Source organism: Cupressus sempervirens, chromosome 7, assembly GCF_028749045.1.
Source record: "Cupressus sempervirens isolate cs-2001-9-10 chromosome 7, ASM2874904v1, whole genome shotgun sequence".
NCBI lineage: Eukaryota > Viridiplantae > Streptophyta > Pinopsida > Cupressales > Cupressaceae > Cupressus > Cupressus sempervirens.
In genome coordinates this window covers 106,272,715-106,279,710 of record NC_143124.1, presented here as the reverse complement: position 1 = coordinate 106,279,710, position 6,996 = coordinate 106,272,715, and positions in this window count along the sequence as shown.

Genomic DNA, 6,996 nt, shown 5'->3' with positions numbered 1-6,996 from the left:
CCTTCTTGGTGGGTTTGTTCAACTCTCTGTAATCTACACAAATTCTCCATTTTCCTCCCTTTTTGGGCATTATAACCAGGGGTGACACCCATCTAATACTAGATATAGGATAAATAAAACTAGCATCAAGAAATTTTTGCAATTCAATTTTAACTATTTCTCTAAGGCTTGGTTGTATCCTTCTCTAGGGTTGATGGAGTGGTAAACACCCATCATTGATATATATCCATTGGGTGCACAACATAGGACTTAACCCTTTCAAATCACCATAGTCCCATGCAAAGGCGTTTTCATGTCTTTGAAGCAACTTTGTTAACTGTTCCATTTGTATTGGTGTTAATTTGGGATTAACATGAAGATTATGACCTTTAGATAGTTCAATAGTGGTGGTAGAATCTATCATAACAACTTCAAATATTGGACTTGCTTCTAATTCATATGGTAGGAGTTGATGAATAATATTAGGTTCCTCGAGCAGAGTAAAATTCTCACCACATTCCCCATATATGATCAATTCCAACACAGAATTTTCAGATACATCTTTTTCTACCACACAACTATTAGTAAGAATACTAAATCTTCCTCTTGTAGCTTTAGAAAAGATCATCTATGTAACATCATGAGCTATACTATAGAATTCAATTCTTCTTCCTCATCCCCTAAATCTTGCCAAACGGATGTGCTTAAATCTTGTAATGGTTGTGCTGGAGGATATAGATCAAATTTTTTTTGTTCCTTGGCCATTGGATATGGTCATATTCTCTAATCTACAATTTATATTTGCATCTTCTTTAGCTAATCATGGTCGACCTAGTATGATAGGGTAACTAGATAGATTAACCGTGGGACAGAATCATGAAGTCTGTAGGATACTCTAGAGAGTCTAAAGTTACAACTATGTTTTTGATCATCCCATTAGGGGTAATAGTAGAACTGTTTGGAAGTTGTAGAATTTTTGTAGTAGCTCTTAATCCTTCTATTTTCAACTTCTTCATAGTGTCATTGGTCATGAAATTTATAGTAGCTCCATGATCTATTAAAGCATTTTTAACATATTGACCATTGATGCTAACATCTACAACCAGACTACCTTGATCAGAATATTTTGATGTAACCAATTTCCCTAACATAATGTCAGACAATTGTCCCACAACATGGACTGTGGTGGGGTCCTTTTTCTTCCTTCCAGGTTTCTTCAAGAAGGCTTCTCTAATGGATTTTCCATAGATTGGAACATGTTTAATGGCTTGGAATAGGGGCATTTGGACATGCATGTTCTTCAATTGATCAACAATATCAAAAGGTTGTTCCTATATTTGTATGGGTTTCTTTTGTATAAGCTTTTATGAAAAAGGAGGTTCCACCTCTGGTTGAGTTTGAATTAAAATATTGACATTGGTTGGGTCAACCACTTTAGCAAAATTGGGTTCTGATGCTGCAGGAGTATTTGGTATCTCAGTTATGAGAGGTGGTTTGGGAGTTGGTAAAGTTGTACCAGATCTCAAATGTATATTTGCAACATTTAGAGTGTAGGTAGGATATTGCTGAGCATCAAAACTATACATGGGTTGTTGTAGCTATTGGATATTTGGATTTGGCTAAGGTTGTGCAGGTAAGTGTGTCTATTTTTGAAGATTTGCAAGTGGTGGCATTAAAGCAAGTTGTTGAACTGGAGGTGGTAATTTCGGAGGATTGCTATTTTGATTAGGCCACTATTGAGATCCCCTCCATTGATTCGTAGACTAAAAATTCCCTTGAGGTGGTTTCCATTGGTTCTGTTGGTTCTACCATTGGTTATTCTGCTGATTAGGCAAGGATGGTTAGGAATTCTAAGGCCATTGAGATTGTTGTGGATTATTTTTCCCAACATTATTCCAATTAGGTTGATATTGTGGAGGACCTTGGGGATTACAATTTTGGCATTGACTACCATATTAATTTGAATTTTTCAAAGGGTCCTAAGGCATACCTTGATAGTGGGCCCATGGTCAGCATTGAGCAACAAATAATACTTGCTCATCATCTCCATCTATCTTGAGGTACTTAGTTAGAAGATTTTGGTTCTCCATATTCGCAACCAATTTGCATTAGCAATCTTTCTTTTGCTTTTGGCAATGAGGACAATATTTAGCCAGTTGTAATTCAACTTCTGCATGCTTCTTCTTTCTAGTCATTGTGTCAAGATGTGTAGCAACATCATTCATAATGTCTTTTTTGAAATCTGACGATAAGTTGGATATCTCAAGTTTCTTAATGCCTTGGCTAATCCCTTTAGTGGCTATAGAATGAGGTCCTTAGCCTTTCTTTATAGTTTACCTTGAATAGTTTTGACAAATCTTTTTGGGGTCATCCCAAGAGGCTTGATATACATCACCACCATACCATCAGGTCCAATGCTTCTAGACAATTATTATTTACACCTCTTAGAAAAACCAACTTTTGTGAATCCTTAGACAACAGATGCTAAGGGTTGTTCTATAGTGTATAAAAAAAATGTGAAACTTAGTCTTCCAATATTTCTTCCTCCTTCTATGATATCCTGAAGACATCATCTCCTCTTGAACTAGATGCTTTGCAATACTCTTTATATTTATCCAAAAATAGAGTTTTCATTTCATCACAAGTTCTTACTACATTTTCTCCTAAGCCCATGAACCATCATAGAGTTGACTCTTTCAATGTTGTTGGAAATAATTTGAGCTTTTGAGCATCAATGTTGTAGTCAAAACTATGACAATGTATATGAAACTGAAATAAGAAAGTATCCGGCTCTTTAGTTGTAAGGCCATAGAACTTTGGAAGAGTAGTGGGAGGTATGTTTTTAAGATCAACATTGGTTACAATACTTGAAAGAGGGAATGGAAAAGTTGGTTGTGTCATTATTAGAGGTATTAGATTTTGAGATTTCTATTGAAAAGAGACATTGGGTATTGGACTATTAATAGTTGGTGGATTCAAGGTAGTATCATCAAGAAAACTAGCAAAAATTTCAGCAAAAGGTCGAATACCACTTGTGTTTAAAGGTTGTGCTCTTGAGGATGATTCCATAGGAAAAGTAGGGCTTGCATCTTCAAAAGGTAACTCAACTTCTTCTTCTTCAACTTCTTCGTTCACATTGATAGACTCTCGTGGAAGAAATCTGCCATATTCATCTCGTCATCTTCCTCTTTGATGCATGCAATTGAATTTTTCACATTAGTGAAGAAAGTTTGAAAACTAAAAAAAAACTTTGTCTAAAACAAAGAAATGACTCAAGAATGCTCCTAGCTTGACACCATCCCTGACAACAACACCAAAAATGGTTTGCCTCACAATAGGTATATGATAATCATGCTCTAGGACATACTTAGGAATAATGTATTCAAGCTAAGGATTATTTTTCCCACTATGAGGTGCATTTAATCTTGTCAACCCAAGGACATATACTTGAAATGGTTGGCACAGTATGTGCACTAGGTCTCTTCATGAGTCATTATGCTTATGCTGCAGGAAAGTAAAATGCAAGAAAAAGAACCCACACTATCACTGCAAGAAATGAACACACATAACTGGAACAAATACTAGAAATGTAATGAAATGTTAACACTTATTCCAACTCAATTCATCTACTATAACTATTCTTATAGATTTTGTAGGACCATTCACAAAGTATGATGCTATAGGAAGGAACTTACAACTTCTACGTGCAATACTAGAAATGCTTGAAAATAAATCTATACTACTCTAATCTAATCCACCTGCCAAGTGAGTCCCCTTGGTTGGCTTCTACTAATATGCTAAGACATGATAGAAGCCAAACACTATTTCATTACATTTCAAAAATTTATTACATGGAATCAATACCGAGAACTGTAAAAACAACTCACTGCAAAAGTTAACAATACCTTGTCATAAACTTTCTCCTTCTTACTAACTAAAACTTACACACAACTAGTCTAATCCCTATATATAGGATATTGACACTTATTCCAAAAAAGAAGTAGCAAACAAACAAACCACAAATCCATAGGTGAGAAAGAAGGAAAAGTAATAGCTCAAGGTGGGAAGAATAAAGTCTAAACAACCGCTTGACATAGATGCAAAGAATATAGAGAATATAGTAAGTCTTCATAACTCTTCCATTCTCGTAGCTGTGTCCTTCAGTATCGATATGATTCTTTTCATGATGACTTAAACTTCAATGTTATTTTCCTCTTGAATGCTATTAACTGTATTCAACAGTCATCCTTGAATTTGTCCAATCATCTTCAGCTTCATTGCTAATAGGTTAGTTATTATGCAGAGAAATATTTGCAAATAAGAATTATCAAATTAAATTCAAATATAAGAACACACATTCTACTAATTATATGAAATACTACATAATATATATAATATTAGCAAAAGGTGGCATAGTATCTACCCATAGGTTGATCATAAGTTTAGGTAACCTAAGTCGACAAATGTTTTGGAGAAAATGAAATAGAGCATTAACAAAGTGATTAAAACTATCATGAAATAGAGGCAATATTTGGCCTCATCAACCACCCTACAAGAGTTAACACAATAGAAGAAATCACATGTAACAACAACCAAAGGAGGAAGAAGAGTGAAATATTTTTATTGATTCATCAAACTGTCTTCATACATGCCTAGCTATAAGGCCTTCTAGGTTATGGCCAATTACAAATACATTCACATTCAAGGATCCAATTGCAAATTCACACTTTGAGTTCTGCTCTACAATCTTCTTCTCCAAAAGCTTTCCTAACACTAAACCTAAACACTCTATATATACTTGCAAAAATGACTTATAGATCATTCTAAAACATAACTTAAGAGGAGGGTTGACCCAACAATGGTCTAGACACATGCCAAGAAAAGTTATTAATATAAATGTAGCGATCAAAATAAATCTTGCAAGTTAGCTCACAAAAAACACATCCAAATACTGACACTTGGCATACACAGGGTAACTCGGCACATGAAGAGTCACTTGCCATACACTAGGAATAAATCCTGCAAGTTGGCTCATAGAAATCACATCCAAATAGTGACAATCAACATACACTAGGTAAGTCGGCACATGAAGAGTCACTCGACATACATTGGGTAACTCAACACATGAAGGAGTGCTATAGTAACTTAGCATAAACTAAATGCTATAGTAACTTGGCACTAACTAGTGCTATAGTAACTTGACACCAACTGTGTTCTACAATAAATTAGCACCAACTAAGTGCTATAGTAACTTAGCACCAAGTGCTATAGTAACTCGACAATAATTGAGTGCTATAGTAACTCGACACCAACTAAGTTCTATAGTAACTCGACACCAACTGTGTGCTATAGTAACTCGACACTAACTTGTAGAATCAATAAAAAATGAGTAGGATAACAAGGCAACCTATGATTTTTCTAGATCAGACAATCACGGTTGAAAGAAATGATTCTCCTAAATCATTGAGATGTCCCAACCTGAGCTGAATCCAACTCAAATTAAGAAATCCATGAAGCATCTTCAATAGGTCTATTCTTCCACTTCATCGAATACTCATAGTAATCTTTTCCTCTTGTGCTCTTGCCAACTGTCTGATCCAATATCTATTCAACTTCTTCATTCTACTTCTTAGGATAATCATATGATATAAGAACTTCATCCTCTAACTCATGATACTTATACAAATCAACAATATTGAATATAGGAGATATATCCATGTCATTAGGTAACTCAACTTCATAAGCATTACCACTGTCAAACTTCTTCAAGATCTTACAAGGTCCAAATTTCATCATCTTTAGCTTACTATATGTTCCAATTGGGAATCTTCATTTCTTTAGATGAACCATCACCTCATCACTAATGTGAAAATCATGGTGTCTTCTAGACTGATTAGCATTCTCCTTATACTTCTGATTATTTTGTTCCAACCTCAACTTCACTTCCTTATGCAAAGACACCATAAAATTAGTAAATTCTTCTCTTGCAACACTTTTCTTTTCTTCACTAGCAACATCTCTCAAATTTGTTATACCTCTAGGATGCATTCTAGTAACAATCTCAAAAGGTTTCTTCCTTGTACTCCTATTCACATAATTATTATATGCAAATTCATCTTGTGCCAATACCATTTCCCAATTACTCAATTTATTCCTAACTAAACATCTTAGAAAATTACCCAAGCTTCTATTCACAACCTCTATTTGTCCATCTGTCTGTGGATGAAATGTAGAACTAAACTTCAGCTCAATACCCATCTTCTTCCACAAAGTCTTCCAAAAATAACCAACAAATTACTGTCTCTGTTTAAAATGATACTTCTTGGTAATCCATGCAATCTCACAATCTTTTTAAAGAAAAATTTAGAAACATGCTCAACATCTAATGTCTTCTTACATGGTATGAAATGAGAGATCTTAGAAAATCTATCCACTACAACAAATATGGAATCATACCCTTTCACTATCTTAGGCAATCCAAGAAAAAAAACCATACTGATGTTAGTCCAAGGTTTCTTAGGAACAGTAATAGGTGTATAAAAACAAATATTTTGACTTACTCCTTTTGCAAGTTGACAAACTCCACAACTCTTCACAAACTTCTAAACATCCTTATAGATCTGTGGCCAATAATACTTCTATTTTAGCAAACTCAATGTCTTATCAATTCCAAAATGTCTAACTAATCCACCACTATGCTTTTCTTTAATCAAATTCAATCTCACAGGACTTCTAAGAATACAAAAATAAATACCTTTGAACAACATACCTTCTTGAATGAAATATTCATCATCCTTACATATGTGATTTGTTAGATTTAGTGCTCTACACTCTCTCCATGCCTCAAAAAAATTAGGATCAACATCATAAAACTCTTTCATTTCATCAAAACCAAGAACTTTAACCTTCATTTCAGTCAATAAAGAGCGTCTTCTACTTGATGCATCAACAACTCTATTAGTAACTACACTCTTATGCTTAATGACAAATGTAAAACTCTGCAAGTACTCAACCCAT